The sequence below is a fragment of the Camelina sativa genome, chromosome 19, assembly GCF_030686135.1.
Source record: "Camelina sativa cultivar CO46 ecotype springtype chromosome 19, ASM3068613v1".
Classification (NCBI taxonomy): Eukaryota; Viridiplantae; Streptophyta; class Magnoliopsida; order Brassicales; family Brassicaceae; genus Camelina; species Camelina sativa.
Genome location: NC_141898.1, coordinates 18,857,368 through 18,874,547, shown reverse-complemented (window position 1 = coordinate 18,874,547; position 17,180 = coordinate 18,857,368).

Genomic DNA, 17,180 nt, shown 5'->3' with positions numbered 1-17,180 from the left:
ACCGGGCTTGGACCATGTCTCCTGAACAATCTCAGTAAATATGGCGCAAGACGATTCCACATATCGAGGTCGGAATGGGATTGGGTGTTTTCACGTCTCACCGTAGTGCCCGGTTTGTCTTGATTTCCGATTGATGAACAAGAAGGAAAATGGAACTATTGGATTTAGTTGTGACTCGCCCCCGGCTACCTGTCCAAAGGGCCAAAAGCCCGCCCGCCGCCAGTGGGTGGGAAGGAAGCTAGCCCCCTATCTTGGTTGGGGGAAGAGGAACGAAGTCCATCGCGAAGGATTCAATCCAGTCACAGGTTCCCCTACGGCTACCTTGTTACGAATTCACCCCAGTCAAAGACCCCATCGTGGTATGCGCCAATAAGACCACCAAAAGACTTTGTGGCACTAGTGGTACACAGAAGTCATGGGTGATCATTGGTCCAATGCTTCGGTGAAACTGACTTTCTTTGTGGTGTATGAATGAATGATGTATGGAATGATGATGTATGGAATGAATAGAAGTCAGGGTGTTTCAATTCCCCTTATGCAGTTGCAGTATAAGAGGTGTCAATCCTATCTGAGTGATTGTGAACAATTAAGATGTGCATATGAGTCTAAGTCAAGCCAATTGTAAAGATTGTTTGTCACTAACAATCCTAAAATGAGATATGAAATGCAGAAGGTAAAAACAACTAGAACAAGATACTAAATGCAAACAGAACAAACAACTTGAAGCTATAATGAAACTAGAACAAAGATAGAAACTATGCTAATGAACTAATGCAAGACAAGTAATGAACAGGAAACTACGTGAATGCAATGGAAATGAAACAGGAATGAAACAAGACAATTACAAATCAAAAACACAAGTTCTGGGGATGAACTCGAGCAGCACTCGACCGAGTGTAGGTCGAGTGGGTGGTCGAGCTAGACTTAAACGTGAAAACAGAGCAATGCTAAAACCAATCAAACAACAAGCAAGCAATGATATTTAGACTAACATTTCAATAAACAAAGAAGGCCTTGAGGAGGGATTCATGGGCTGAGCTAATCATTGTGGTTATCTAACTTGGTCAACAAATCTCAAGCAAACATTGAGCTGATCTCTAGACATACTATTCTAATACATGTTTAATCCACTCTCATGACAAGAAACAATCAAACCTATGCAATTCTAGACTTGTTCTCACAAAGAAAAGAATCTACACAAGCAGGCATTAAGCAATACATCTCAAACCAAACAAGACTCCTAATCTCTTAGCAAGCCTAATGGTAAGCTCTAGATCTAGCCTTATCTATGCTCCTTAGACATTGGTGTGATGCTAAGATGCTTGAAATCAAACCCTACCCTCTCAGATATAGGATCAGCATTAAGATCATCTAGCCTAGAAGAGATCTACAACAATCAAGCTTGACCAAATCAAACAAACCACAAGATCAACCCAGCCTAACCCATCCTCAAGGTCCTAAGCAAACTACTCACAAGAACACATGGTGAAATATGTCAAAAACCCAGAAAATAATGAAACTTGCATCATTAGAAAGATGAAACAGAGATCTACAATATTGATGAAGGAAATAAACTCGAAATCTTAATACTTTGAAAGTTATGAAACAAACAAAATATAAGAATCTAGTCTTTCTCTCTCAAACAAGTACAAGATCTAAAAATAAAATAAAAGTGCAAAAGGAATAATATCTAAAAAAGGTAAAAACTAGGTTTTAGACTCTCTAAAAAGCTGGATTCTTTTTGTGGCTGCAAGTACAAGGGCCTTATATAGGAGGTGAGGTGGAAGCCCTAAAAAATGTAAAAAGTCAAAGTGGTCAACGGCTCGGTCAACTCGACCAGTGCTCGGTCGAGTGGCTGGTCGAGCTGGCTTCTCTCGTGCATTCTCCACTCGGTCGAGTCCTCCTCAGCACACGGTCGAGTGGTGGTCGAGTGGTGCGGTCGAGTTGGACTCCGGACCTTGATTCTACAGCCTTGACTCTCTTGTTTTCTCCTCAGGACAGCTTCACTTCTCCTCAGCATTGCTTCTATGCTCCTTAAGCTCCAAAATCACCTGTTTATGCATGAAAAGATGCAAATGCAATGCAACTATACTCTAATGCATGATTAGTCCTAAAGCTACACAATAATGGCCTAAATGGATAGCAAAAGATGCAAAAGTTGTGAATAAACTAAGGGAAAACAAGGTAAAATATATGAACATCATTCGGCCGAAACCAATTCCCAGGGTGTGACGGGCGGTGTGTACAGGCCCGGGTACATATTCCCCGCGGCATGCTGATCCGCAATTACTAGCGATTCCAACTTCATGTTCCGAGTTGTAGAGAACAATCCGAACTGAGTCAATCTTTCCGGATTCGCTCCGCCTTACAGCCTTGCTTCCCATTGTATTTGCCATTGTAGCACGTGTGTGGCCCAGCCCATAAGGGCCATGCGGACTTGACGTCATCCCCACCTTCCTCCAGTATATCACTGGCAGTCCCTCGTGAGTGCGGCACGCACCTTTTTGTTTGTTTCAGAGCCGTTTTGGCAGGGCGTACTAAACCCAATTACTTCGTCCCACACCACCGGGCGGCTCGCCTGAATGCCGAGTCTTTCTCCGCCGCCAACTCGACGTCGTCGTCACCTGGGTCAAAAACTTGACTTTACTAAAAAAGCGAGAAAAGCCCTTTCGCACTTCTTAGTAAAGCGCGGCGCTAGCTGCAATCAAACTCAAGTGCAGACTAGAAAGGGCTTGGAAAGGTGCCGTCTCCCTTCTTACTGAGAGCAGAGCTAGTTGTTGTCACTCAATTACTAGGTCTGGCACGTCACTCGGCTCCTTGGCTCACTTCGGTTTTCAAGCCTTTCTCCTTAGGCGCATGTCTGAGCAACACAAGACGAGGGTTTCGCTCGTTATAGGACTTGACCAAACATCTCACAACACGAGCTGACGACAGCCATGCAGCACCTGTATGAAAGTGAGTACCATCCCGTTAAGTATAGGTTTTGTTGTTCATATGTCAAGGGCTGGTAAGGTTTTGCGCGTTGTATCGAATTAAACCACATGCTCCACCGCTTGTGCAGGCCCCCGTCAATTCCTTTGAGTTTCGTTCTTGCGACCGTACTCCCCAGGCGGAGTGTTTCACGCGTTAGCTGAGCCCCTGATCTGCGTAGACCAAGGGTGAACACTCATCGTTTACGGCATGGACTACCAGGGTATCTAATCCCGTCTGCTCCCCATGCTTTCGCACCCCAGCGTCGGTAGGGACCCAGAGAGTTGCCTTCGCATTTGGCGTTCCTTCGTAGATCTGTAGATTTCACCCCTCCACACGAAATTCCACTCTCCTCTGTCTCACTCAAGTGAATTGGTTTTGAAAGCATTCCGCCACTTTTTGGCGACTTTCACTTTCAACCCGATTCATCGCCTACGTGCCCTTTACGCCCAATCATTCCAAAGAACACTTGCCCCCCCCGTTTTACCGCGGTTGCTGACACGGAGTTAGCCGGGGCTTCTTCCTCGAGTCCTGTCATGATCGCGCACTCGACGAAAGAGCTTTACAAGCGGCATTGCCTTTCTTCACTCACGCGATAATGCTGAATCGGGCTTTCGCCCATTGTCCAAGATTCCCCACTACTGCCCCCCGTGGGAGACCGGGCCGTGTCTCAGTCCCAGTGTGGCTGATCATCCGAAAAGACCAGCTAAGCATCATTGGCTTGGTCAGCCTTTACCTAACCAACTACCTAATACTACACAGGCTCATCAAACAGCGCTTTTTAGCTTTCTTCAGGATTTGGCCCGAACTGTTCGGCAGATTCCCACGCCTTACGCACCCGTTCGCCACTTTGTTCTCAACTCTTCCCGCCTCCTGGGCAAGACAAGCTACCTTGAGCTAAGAGCCTCTTTTCCTTCTGCCTAGCTCCTCGAGAACAACGTTCGACTTGCATGTGTTAAGCATATAGCTAGCGTTCCTTCTGAGCCAGGATCAAACTCTTCTTTTGACTATGATTGGGCCCTACAGTGGTAGAACCTCGTGAACCGGGCGTACTACTTCCCAACCTTCTGTGGACCTTTCTTCTCTTATTCAATTCCACTTTGTTTAGTTTAGTGATAGTTAGAGGTTAGAGAGCTAGATCACTCCTCTAAGCAGCCTTCTGATTATATACGTATTTTTCTCAAAATCGATAAGCAAGGGTAGGGTTCCTGGATCGGTCTCGACCAGAAGACCGAGAGGTACTTTTGTCACGAGCTGGCTTAACCCATTCCCTTACCACCAAGCCTGGATAAGCAACTGAAAAGTAAAGTAGAATCCCTGGCTTGTGTAGGCGAGCTAAACACAAATCTTTCTTTTCATTTTATATAGATGGAAAAGTAAGAAATCCTATTTTCCTTCGTAAGAGCACATCATACATCGAAAACTTTCTCTTTATATACCGAGGATTTGATGAAATACCATTTTAGCTCTATGGAGCCGTGGTGGAAAAGAGAATTTTCATTTTGTATACCGACGATTTCTATCAAAAATGGCATCAATCTCACTTTTTCAAAATAGTTGGCTGAAGATGAAACATCTCCCTAGTTGCCTATTCACCCAGACAACCAACACTTTAGGCATTTACAGGAAAAAAAAACCTAACCATAGTCGTGACAACCCTAGAATCAACTCAAACCTTTCGACCAACTATGCCCAAGCTAAGTCAGTTGAGAGATCAAGATCCAATAACCTCAACTCAGGCCCAAACCCATTAGAGAATGCCACGTAGAGAACCATCGGGCACATAAACTTCTATATTCCACCCGATGAGACTAATGCTGTCACTCGAAACCAAGCTGCTCAAACTAATGCTAGCTAGGCTGTGAACTTTGAAGGGGTAGATAGCAATCCAAGTCTTCTACCCGAAATGCTGCAAATAACTTGAGAAGTTCCTAGAGAGTTCCTACGAAAAGATACTACATCATCATCGATAAGCTGAGCTCCACCCGCATAAGCATTTCCATGTTAGAGCTGCTTAAAACTTTGCTTGTGCGTAGGGATGCTTTCGTGAGAGAAGTGCTATTTTCGGTTTGGATCAAAAGAATATACTGCTGAACCTATTGACTGACTACTTTATGCAACTACTCGCTATAAAGCCTTAAAGCTAGCTCTCACTAACAAAGCCAGTGAAATCTTTATTAGCCCATAGGGTATACTGTCAACCATTACTTGTCTTATTGCTGCTTTGTCTTAGGATAACCACCCTGCAAAGGCATGGGGAAAGCTATAGGCATCAGCAAAAAGGCAAGTAAAGGCGTAGGTAGCCAAATGTTCTAGTCCCTGCCAGAGAACAACTGCAGCTGAGACGAGAGCTCACAAGTATGTAACACCTACTTCCACCTCATCGGGGAGTAAAATAGAACATGAAACCGTAAGCTCCCAAGCAGTGGGAGGAGCCCGGGGCTCTGACCGGGTGCCTGTTGAAGAATGAGCCGACAACTCATAGGCAGTGGCTTGGTTAAGGGAACCCACCGGAGCCGTAGCGAAAGGCGAGTCTTCATAGGGCAATTGTCACTGCTTATGTACCCGGGCCGCGAGAGCGGTACCAAATCGAGGCAAACTCTGAATACTAGATATGACCTCAAAATAACAGGGGTCAAGGTCGGCCAGTGAGACGGTGGGGGATAAACTTCATCGTCGAGAGGTTGTTTACATACTCGACTAAAAGGAGAGGTCCAAAGTCGACTGATAAAGGAGAGGTCCGAAGGTATTAACTAGTTGATGAGGTCTCGATGAGCGACTGAAAGGTTCACCTAGTGCTCGAGAGGGAATTAGGTCGCGCACCTTCTGAACCCGACCACCACCTATAAGACGACGTCAAGAAAGCCAACTCTCAGGCCAAGAGAACATACCTCTTCTAATAAAAAAATGTGCTTACCTTCATGAGAGCTGACATTACTTCTTCTGATATCGATGCCTTAGTCAGGCTAACTATATGCGATGCGTCAAACATAAAATGAATTTCATCCTACCGAAACCAGACCAGAGAAAAGAGGATCTCCGGAGCTCAACCATCGAATCGGGAAAGCACTCTTTCCTGCTTAAAACAGAGCACAAAAAGGACACTCAAAGCAGGTCTGTCTGTATTTCATTATAGTAGTGATCCCCTTCTCTTGATCAATTAGACATAAAAGGAGGTCCCACTATGACTATTAGCGGTTCCTAGCAGGCATGGGAGAAGAGAGCAGGAAGAGAAAGAAAAAAGAGACAAAGATAGACTAGCCACTTCCTTATTATACGAAAAGTTTTTGATTGATGAGTTCTCACCTTCTCCCATGGAGTAGGTAGATGAGACAGAAGGGGCGTAGCGGAGTGACCCCTACTATGACTCATCTCAGTTACTCTTCATCACAGGACAAGATACGAGCAGAATCAGAGGAAAATCGAACAACTACAAGCTAAGATGAAAAATCTAAGTGAAAGACTAACTGATAGGCCCTGGCTGGACCGATGGAATGTTTCAAGTAAAGGGTTAACTCTTAACTAGGCTAGCGAAGGAACTGACATTAGGGAAAGAACTCATGACTCTCGGGGAAAGATCTCTCTCTTTAATACGAGATTCCATAACTCTGAAGCATTTAGCAAACTCAGCAAAACCTGAATGGGGGATCAAGGACTTTTGATAACTTATTTTGACCCCCAATCCACCCAAAGCAGATTCATAGACTTTGGCGACTTCCTGATCGGCAATGACAACATCATCACCGAGTACCGCGTACGATGTAAAGCGTACACCAGGGTCCACCTGTTTCGCACACCACCACACTAATATATGGTGTGATAGCGCGAAAGTAGGCCAAGAACCGTGATATCCCAATGGCTGCCCTGCCACAAAGCATACTTAAGAGAACCTTCGTTTAAGTTTAACAAAAGGCACCTCAAAGATATTGCATGCAAATGCAGAATTAACCACACTTGAGGAAAAGGAGCTGTCAAATAGGTATTGCACCACCTCAAACAGAAAGACTAAAGGCCAACGATCAGTGGCCGACTTTAAGTCAAAGGAGAAAGAGTGTCTACTGCCAACCAGTCGATCAAAAGGCTGTGTTTGGTTAAAAGTCCGGGGAGACGTCTTCTCCGCCCCCCAAACATGGAAGGGGTGTAACAACCTATTATTAACGTAGTTCCCAATGGTGAATAGAAGGCTTTTGCCACCTCCCTCAACAACCTGACCTAGTCGGCCCATCCTCCGAGGTTTTTGTTCTGCTGATAGCTCTTTTAAAGAAGAGGTCTCAACGAGCCTCTTGAATTTCATTTCATCCATACAGGAGAATGCATCATTCTTATCGCAGAGTGGAAACAAACCGGATTGGATCCGTTCGAAACAGGTTAGCCTTAGCCTACTATAGGATTGGATCTTTCTTATCAACCTACTAACTTCTTCCTTGTTGGGATGAGAAACCCTTTTGCAACCAAGCGTGCTTTGAGTTTGTCAAGGGACCCATCTGCATTCAGTTTCACTCTGAAAACCCATTTACAACCGAGAAGATTCATGTCAGGTGATGCGGGAACTAAGTCCCAAGTGTGATTCTGTGTTAATGCCGACATCTCTTCTTGCATAGCTTGTCTCCATCCTGGGAGGCAGACGTAATGGTTTTTGGTTCAGAGGGAGTGTATTTTTGTGTAAACAGGTTGTAATGAGAATTAGGCTTGCGAATACCATCCTTTGCCCGAGTGATCATATGATGTCTATTAGGTGAAAGTAGCTCAGGAGCAGCTGTCCCAACATCAAAAAGGTACCGCTGTCACCAATAGGAACAGGATCTGAGCCTGCCGTACGCACAGGGCAGTCTCTTTCTGATGTGGTAGCAGTTCCAGGAGCAATCACAGAGACAATTGAAGGATCTCTGAATTCGCAATCAGAGCCTGTGAAACCGGGAAGATGTCGAGATAGCAGGAGAAGAATTAGCAGTATGTGAGTGCGGAAGCAGAGTGGAGGATCGAGGGACCTGTGAAGGTGTCATAAAGGAACTGTCTGTTGAAACAGAAGGGACATATGAAGGTTTAGAACCAAGCTGCCAAGCACGAAGCAGAGAACTTGGATACGGTGGGATGAGATGGTGATAACAGTCCTGAAAACGAAAGACTATAGCTCTTGCCCAACTGACAGACTTCACAAACAGAAAGATCGCTTTTATTAATAACTATAGCTTTACTAGTCTTGAGTTGTTGGAGAACTTGAGGATTTGGATGCCCAAGCCTATAATGCCAAGTGAGCTCACTAGCTGCTTGTTGTCTTGTAGAGTAGAAGACTTATAGATTAAAATTCTCCAACATATAGATGTCCTTACACCGTTTTACTTTGCTCAGCAAGCTCCGTGTTTGCTTGTCCTTTATGCATACTTCCTTAGCATCAAACTCAAAGAAGCATGGATAAATCATCACAAAGTTTGGACACAGAGAAAAGAGACTTAGTTATGAAAGGACAAACAAGAACTTCATTTAATGGTAAACTACTTGATGAGCTTGGTAGATTGGTAGATCCAACATGAGTGATGGGCAAGAAGGCTCCATCACCAACCATCACACTGTCGGATCCCACATAAGGTTGTGACTGTTGGAGGTGATGAGCAGAATTGGTAATGTGAGAGGAGGCACCAGAATCTGGAAACCATTCTGTACCAAAAGTATCCGTGATCTGAAGAGCAGCAAGAGCTTGAGGAATATGACTGTAATGGAAGGAGTTGTCATATCGGTTCCAGCATTTTAGGGCTGAGTGACCAGTTTAGCCACAGATTTGGCAAACGGGTCGAGAAGAGAACTGATCAGAGGAGTGGGATTGATGCAAACTAGTTGAGGGATTGATAGCGTTGATGAAACCCTCTTCCTCTTGTAGAGAATGAGTCGCGACCACGGTAGTTACCAAACCGAGAATAGGACTGTCATACGAGTATACCAGAGGCTAAAGGTATTGAGTGATGATCCTTCCTCAACCCTAAGCTAGGCGAATCAATAACAAAGCAAGACTACTTTCCATCAGTACGGGGTACACCATAAACGAAGTCAGAAGGTTGTCAATCAAATATGGTACGCGATGCTTGTCCAAATAAAAAACGATCCCTTAAAAGTGAGTTAGAAAGGTAAGAGTCTTGTACCTAGTATAACTTCTAATAACTAATAAAAGCTATTTTCTCAGAAGCGAGAGCGCACCTCTCGCAACAAGTGCTCGAGTCACTCCGCACCTCGAGAAACAAGTCTCAGGAATTGAGTGAGTTATAGTATTACAGGAGCTAATAGCTTCAGCAGAGAAATAAACACAGGAAATACTGGTGGGAATCTCACCTCCAAGCCTTTCATGGGCCCGCGTTGAAATACCCAACAAAAATCCAAAGATCATTGATAGCAGAATGAAGAAACTGAAGATCCTGCTATAAAGATCTCCTCATAATGTAATGAAATTATTATAAGAAATAAAATGAAAGCGCAACTAACATTATCCAGGAACAAGGAACAGGTGATGGATTGAGCAGTAATAAAGGTAATGGATGGAAGCTGATGGATGGCCGAGTAAAGAACCCAGATATTAGAAGGGAGACCGTTACAGTGGTTCAAGGTAGCTAAATTCATGTTTCGCGAATCATAGAAAAGAAAGAAGAAGGGATATTGGAAAAAAAAAGTCATGGATTTAGCAATACAAAGAGGTTCAGCTGTTTCCAAATACGGTAGATCTGGTGATAAAGGCCAAGGGCGTGCTCTTCTATTGAAGGAAGAACAAAAACGAAAAAGCCCTCTTTGCGTACTATGGATCTCTTACGTGCGATATTCCTTGCTTTGACTTTGACGAGCAGCATCCAGTACATTCACCCAGGCTGGGCAGTAGCACCAAGAAGAACTTCAAGCTAAGAGCGAAGAGAATGTAATGATTTCGCTCATTAGAAGGTCACCTACATGGATATTGAGGCTTTAAGCCGCAGGTAAGATATAGTTCACAAGTCGAAGGGGAATCTTGAATCAAATGTCGATTCATCTTAATTGTACGTAAATTCTAATTCAATTTGTTCTAAACTTCCTCGGGGCTAAATCCTCGTGATTCAATTATGGCTCTTTGCTGCTATTAAGGTGATAGTATCTGCTTAGCCCATAGTAATAAGATGGTAAGGACCGCTTATCCTAAGTCTTCTGTCGGCATGGGTGTAACTGTCCTTCCAGAGTACCTCAAACAGTCCTCTTACGAAGCCTATTTCCGGCCTTACTCTGCATTCTTTCTTTCTGGTTGTACTAAGCAGGAGCGTTCCCCCTTACTAGCTAGGCGGCTAGTAGATGCTTGGCTTTCAATCCACTCTGATGATAAATGAACAAAGAGGTGTCGGACTGGGCATATAGGCAGCTATCACTCATGATACCAGGCGCGAGGAGCCTATTTAAGACCATAGATTGCTTTTCGAAACCTGCACACATGAGAAGAGAAGAAAAATGAATATCGACCGCGAGGTTGAGACATGACTCTTTTCGGTTAAGTGACCCTATAGAAAAGCGTTGTTGACATCCAATTGACGAAGAGTCCAACCATGGTATAGAGTAATACTCAAAGACAAATAGTGATAGGCTTAACCACAAGGCTTAATCTATCAAAATAATCAATCCCACGCTGCTGATTCCTGTCTAAAACACGAGAGAACCTTGCCTTGTGGGTGTCTGATGCCGACCCCGTTGTGATGTGCGTCTTGTCTTTCCCAACGAAAGTGATGCCGATTCAGCGTGTGTGGCCTGATGCGGTTCAGCCTACCAATTAGTGGGGCAAGGAGATATGGTTTCCTTAGATTGAGAATACCTCCCTTCCTTAGGCATAAGCATGTCATGTATATACACAAGGGGAATAGCAACTAAAGCTCAATAGCACCTTAGTGAACTACAAGGGCTCTACCGCTCGGGTCCCTCAACTGAGAGCCCCTCCTCGCTACGATCCACCCTTTCTCTAGCCCTCTACTCAACCGCTTTAGCTGGCCCGCTTCTGAATGATCAGAAGTAGCAGATTCAATCTGTGAATCCCGTCTAGAGCTCCTCACACTGTCCGCATCATCATCAACGGTAAACGGATCAGATTTTAAGAGCTTCAAAACACATACAATACCCTAAGGAGTGAGGGATGTACCTTTTGAAAAGGGACTGACTGAACGGAATCAATGACTTACATTAACATTGCTCTTAAAAGAAGTCAAATTCCCTTCATTCAGAGCATAATTAATCTAGTCACTGATGTTAGTTATATAGTTATTCATGTTTGTTGTTCGTTGGACCTTTTTTGAAAGGCTTTGTTAATGCTTATCGAGTTATGATATAAGAAAGGGGAATGACTAAGGAAATGCCATGCTAAGCCCTATTTCCCTGCTGTTTCAACTTCTTTCTATAGCGATTGGACACAAGTTTTTCTCAAGTTAATGCAACTCCGTTTCAATTCCATAATTTGACTCAAACTACATGTCAATCCCCCAGTCCACTATAGGGGAGAGTTCACTCCAGTTAAGGGGTATTACCAGCGGCTTCGACCACATCCTATCCTCTCTAGCTACTGGCTTCTGTGGGGAGGGCAAACTTCTATATTTCCCTGGTAGTGCACTACTTCCTTTTCTTTCAGAACAGAGACAAAGCCCTGCTTTAAATTGACAGAGGAGTTATTGGACGCCGGGTATATCCAGCCATCCTAAGCATCTTATGAAGCCCAAGTGTTGTTCCAGAAGAAGCGGGAGCCTACGTCTATGCATCGACTAACCTATATCTAAACAAGGTTACCCTCAAGAATAAGTACCTGATTCTGCTCGTAGAAGACCTATTCGATCCGTTGGGAGATGCAAGCTTCTTCACCAAGTTGGATCTAAAGTCGGGGTACTACCAGGTGCGCATCGCCGAGGGTAATGAACCAAAGAGGAGTATACTTTATGAATGGGAAAGCAGTCATCAAGCCAGATGCGGATGAAATTCTAACTGCTGCGCTTACGCCTTTTGATTAGACAACTCCTAGTGCCAAGCTAATTAACTAGGATTCGTTCAAAGGATTCATGAAAACAGAAAGAAGAGCTAGCGACTCTGACGAATCTAATGTTGCCCGCGTTGAGACGAAAAGAAAGGCGGATTCCCTATATAAGTGAATTTGTTCTTCAATCGATTCATCTCGGCCTTAGACTGCTACAGTTAGCTCTTGCCCTGAGCACCTGGACTGGCTATCTCGAAAGAAATGCTTTCATATCATAGCTGCGGACTTGGCTTTGAAACTAGGAGCTGAAGGAACGGCTACTGATTTGGGACCTAAATCATTTCATCCGGAAGTGACTGCACTCGCCTAAGCCAAGGCCAAGCTACTTTCATAACCACCAAGAAAGCCTAGCTACTTGTTCGTTCCTCACCCTGTCCCTTACCTCTTACCGTGGGAAAAGCCGTTGATATTCGTAGATCGTTCATTGATTCCCTTGCTTTTGGGCGATGATTCGATTCTTCTGGGCTTGTTGCCACTAAAAAAAGATTTCTGCCTTCTAGCCTTTGAGACCAAGTCAAGCTTTCCAGCAGTCAACCAAGAAAGAGTGTTTCTCCCCTACTGAAGAAATGGAAGTCAGTCTGCTTTCCTTTTTAGCTTTGTTCACATCTGCTCTTTCCAGGACTGGCTATCTCTCAATGTATTCACGCATCTCGAAATAGTGAAAAGAAGTAGTCCCTCCTCCCAGAGCTGAAATAGCTGGAAACAAAAACTTTAATAGAGGTAATGCCGACTCTTCTACTTTCTGGATCTTTTGAATAAGGAAAGGCCTTTACCTATTCCTTATCACAACCACTTTCAGTAGAGGAACTTTCTTTCCTTTTAGTCGAGTTATAGCTTTCGCTTCTTTAGATCCTGATCCTTTATTAGAGGAGATCGCTTTACTTTTTTATAAGAGCCATTGGCAGGACCAAGAAACTCTCATTCAAGGCGCCAATCATTCATAAATAATTCTTATATATGATATGCAATTCGATGATTCAATTTCTTGTGGAAAAGACTAGCGCAATGGCTTAATGCATTTCATTGGCAGTTTGGTCCTAACAAATTATGCTTTTTGGGAGAGGAGAAATTTCACTAAGCAATATTTGAGTTGGCTAACCCAATGATTGAGCTAGCTTCTAATCCATTTCAATCTCATTTTACACAGCAGAAGTTGTGGATTCATACCTGGAAGCAGGCAATGCCGCCACATTTCTCTTGTGAAAGAAGGTTACGCAGCTGATTCGGTTAATCACATGTCAGAGGCATTTATTTAAATCGCACATGTCAGAACAAGACCTAGGGATCCGGTGGCACTAGGAGCGGGTAGCCGAGTTTAGATCATTCCGTTAAGACACAACCACTTTTACAGTAAACATTCATTCGCCCAGCGCTCCCTCCTTACGAATGGTTACGGGACTAGAGCGAGTCTCTTTTTCTTTGCAAGAATAGGTCTGAGCCTGATGACATTCCTGCTTTCCTTGCCATGTCCAACTAAAGTGAATGTTAATCAACTGCAAGGAGGAATCAACCTTTTTCTACTATTCATTTGCGCCAGAAACCCCTTCATTATTTGCCCTGAACTGGTGAAAGGAATAGGAGGACTTTTCCCTCGGTGGAAGTAGGGATTTAAGCACAGTTTTGATTCCGCTTTCATGTCTTGGATTGAGCTTTCTCACTCTTTTTATGCCTTTTTCTTTTCGGCGTCCTTTGTTCGCTACTGCTTTAAAGAATGGGATGAGGCTACCTGATCGTCGAGTCGACTTTCATTAATCAATTGGATTGGATCTTATTATCCCATAGTCATAAATCTGATTCTTCACTCAGTGGGAACAGTCTTCATGGTGGTACCAGTGCATATATATGTAGATGAGTTTTGGTTCCCACCCTCGATTTTTCATTCAATCTTCCTATCTTTTTTTCCCTGCTTTGGAAGCATTCGATCTCTCGTAAGCAAACCCTCGTTAGAGAAAGGGGGCGGGGAGCCTGCGTGCGATTCTTGGGTTGGATATCCCTGGCTCTCTTCTCTCTGAGTCCCCGCTAGCTTTCAAGGGTTCATTCAATCTCCCTTCCAACGCAAGGAAACCGATCGATGCACTTGGCTTTAGGTTTCGATCGATAATAATTTATATTATATATAAAAACGCTTTTCGCTGGAGACTCGGGTGGGGCGCTTGCTCTCCACTGGTGGTTGAATGAAAAACGTACCCATAAAGTTGACCTAAGTTGGTATGCCTCCCATCGAACTAAAGCAAGAAATCTTCTTTCGATGCTAGTCTATTAAATGTTTAGCCACATTTGTTGCGCCCCGGTCAGTGGAGTCAATAGCCTTATCAGTTGTCCCTCTTTTTTTTTTAAATATTACCCAGGATCTTATCCCAGGCCGCTGATGAATTGGCAACAAGGCGAGCCTTGTACCGCTCAACACTGCCATCAGGTTTCCGCTTAACCCGATAAGACCCACAACAATCTTTTGATGAGGAGATGATGGTACTAGTTCCCGGGTGCCATGGAGAATTAATGCATTAAATTCAGCAGACATGGATGGTGGCACTAGGATCTGCATACGAGGCTTTTGGTGTGCGGACGTATGTGACCAATAGCACTTTCAAAGAAACAAGGGATGAACGGGAGGTAAGCCTGTCTTAAAATCGATTAACTAAGCTAGCTTAATTCTTGAACTACTTGAACTAGAGGAGCGGTACGAGCGGCTTACTACAAAAGAAAGGCTATTTGAGATGCTTTTTCCGGGCCAAAGTACTCTGACCCATGATACCGATTCAAGCTCACTGAGAACGGATTTTCTTAGTTTGAAATTCAACTACGGACCAACAAAGATTGATTGTTGTCCCGTTGACAGGAAGATGGAGGGTTGTTCTCGTACTCGCTTGGCGGGGTGGGCATTCTTAATTGTTTAAGACTTTTCACAGCTTTTAGGCGCTACGAGGGCTTGATAGCTTTGATGTAACCGGTTTTGGTCGTTGTTGGAATTGATGAGCCAAACAAGCCAGTTCTCAGCCTTCTATGGTATTCGTTTGAATACGAGACAAAGGAATCTATAGGCCTATCTCTCACTTTTTAATACTATTATTGCTAGTGCTAAGGAGCTAGAGTATAATAGTCTAGAAAAGAATCCCACATAGTTGGCTATCTTACTCTAATACCAATGCGAAAAAACTCATTAATTCATTGATGAGGAGGGCGAAGAAACTTTTAGCTTTAGAGAATCCAGTTCCAGCGGAAGACTAAGTACGGTAGCAAGTCAAATCAATCTCTTTCAACAGAAGGCTCTGACCTGACCACAGTCAATCAGTCTATTGTTCTGGTTCTAGAGAGTCTAACCGAGAAGAAATCGTCTCATTGCTTTGAGCCTGGTCCAGGTGTGGGGGAATGAGTCCTCCATCTAGTAGCCCAGCCCTTCCGACAAGAGCAGTTACGCCTTTTCCTAAAGCCCTTACTAAACCACCGCTTAGCGACCACAAAAAGCATAGTCAGAAGAGCTGAAACAATAGCCATGTCATATTCCTCGGGAATTGCCTTTCGAACTGAACTACCACGACTCTCGTTAACTGCATCGGATTCGTTAATCAATTGCTGCAGATTATCTCATTCAATTGCAGCGGCTTTAGCAGACATTTCTTCAATTTGCGTAGATAGAAGATCCGGCTAGATCAAATCGTTCATTCAAAAGGAAGAAGAAGAAGAATCGGACGATTGAAGACTAGAATCGCTAATAGTCAGTTGGAGTGGATTGAGAAAGAATTGTAGGACTAGATAGCTCTTTCCTTTTTTGATGTGCTTTCTTGCGGGGAAAGAAAAGGTATTTAGTTAGCTAGGCTTTGACGCTTGTTCTCTGATTCCTTTGCTTGTATATTTTACGAAATCTCTATGGCAAGTAGTAGGACCCTCACACTTTGTTCGTTCTCCTGTCCCTATCTCTCTCTGTCACATCCTATCCCATTCAGAATCTTTGGGATCAAGAACTCTCTTCCATTTCTCTGTTCGGAAAGAAGGTTGGCAAGAGATATTTTGAAATTAGGGTGCGGCAACTAAAAAGGTATCGAGACTGACCGCAATTTCAGGTTGACTTTCTTTCATTTTGTTTATGACAAGTGAAAGTCGTTTCGTTTAGTACCTCGCGGTGCTTCCACCTCTCGCCTATCGAAGTTCTGTTCTAAAACCTGTTCCGAGAACTTGTATAGAGAAGGATTTCCCGCTAAGCAGCAGTTCTTCCATACCAACTTAGCTACTCGGCGCTGCTATTGGATGCCCGGCGCTGCTATAGAGAACTATGTATGGATGTAGCTCACCCAAGATAGGTAAAGGGGTCAAAAACTTCTCAGACTGCCTGTGAGGCTGCGTTAACCGACGTTACAACGTTCTTTTTTTTTACAGAGTCAAAACAAAAATTCAATCTTTAAGCATGGGCGGTGGTCGAATGAATAGAATGTCTGAGTAAGGAGAACTATCCAAGCTTCTTCAGAAGCGAAGGAATTGCAGCCTAACCATCTGTGAGATCGGAGACTTCGAGAGGCTCTGACGCCCTCTTTAACGCCACTCTTTCCGAGTCTCGGACATGAATCTTATGATTGATTTTGTTAGTGAGAAGCTCAGTTTCGCTTTAAGCCCGACAAGCGGGTGGTTTGGTTGGTTGTTGATAGAGGACTCGAAATAGCTTTATTTGCACTGTTCCCTTCTTTATCGAATAGGGGTTCCTCCGTCACTTCAAATTTGACTAGGGATGATAACCAGAAAACGCTCTCCACTAAGACTCCCATATGATATGCAGGTTAAAGCTCCCGTTTCAGATGCTGAAGGCTCGTTGAGACCTCTTATCTCATACCGCTTCGTCCTACTTCAGCTAAATGGAATCTTTCGTAAAGCCATCCTGAAAGTAAGGTAGCATATAGATTCTTCGACCTCCCGGTCCTAAGGAAGTAATCTCGATAGGAATGCCCGTCTACGTCAGAGAAAGAAGATACTTCCTCCCTTTTCTCGATAAAGTATACTATTTATTCTGCTGCTGTTTCTCATTTTCAAAACATCTTGAGACAGATCTTGCAATGTGAACAGCAATTTTCAGTTTGAAAGAGTCCTTACTTGCCTTTGAAGGTTGATTGGGTGAGTGTTTCGTGGCTGGCCTTTCTCCTCATCAACTAATTAATGCCTCCGGACCTCTCTCTTTTGAAATTAAATATGCTGAACAAGAATAGAATGAAAC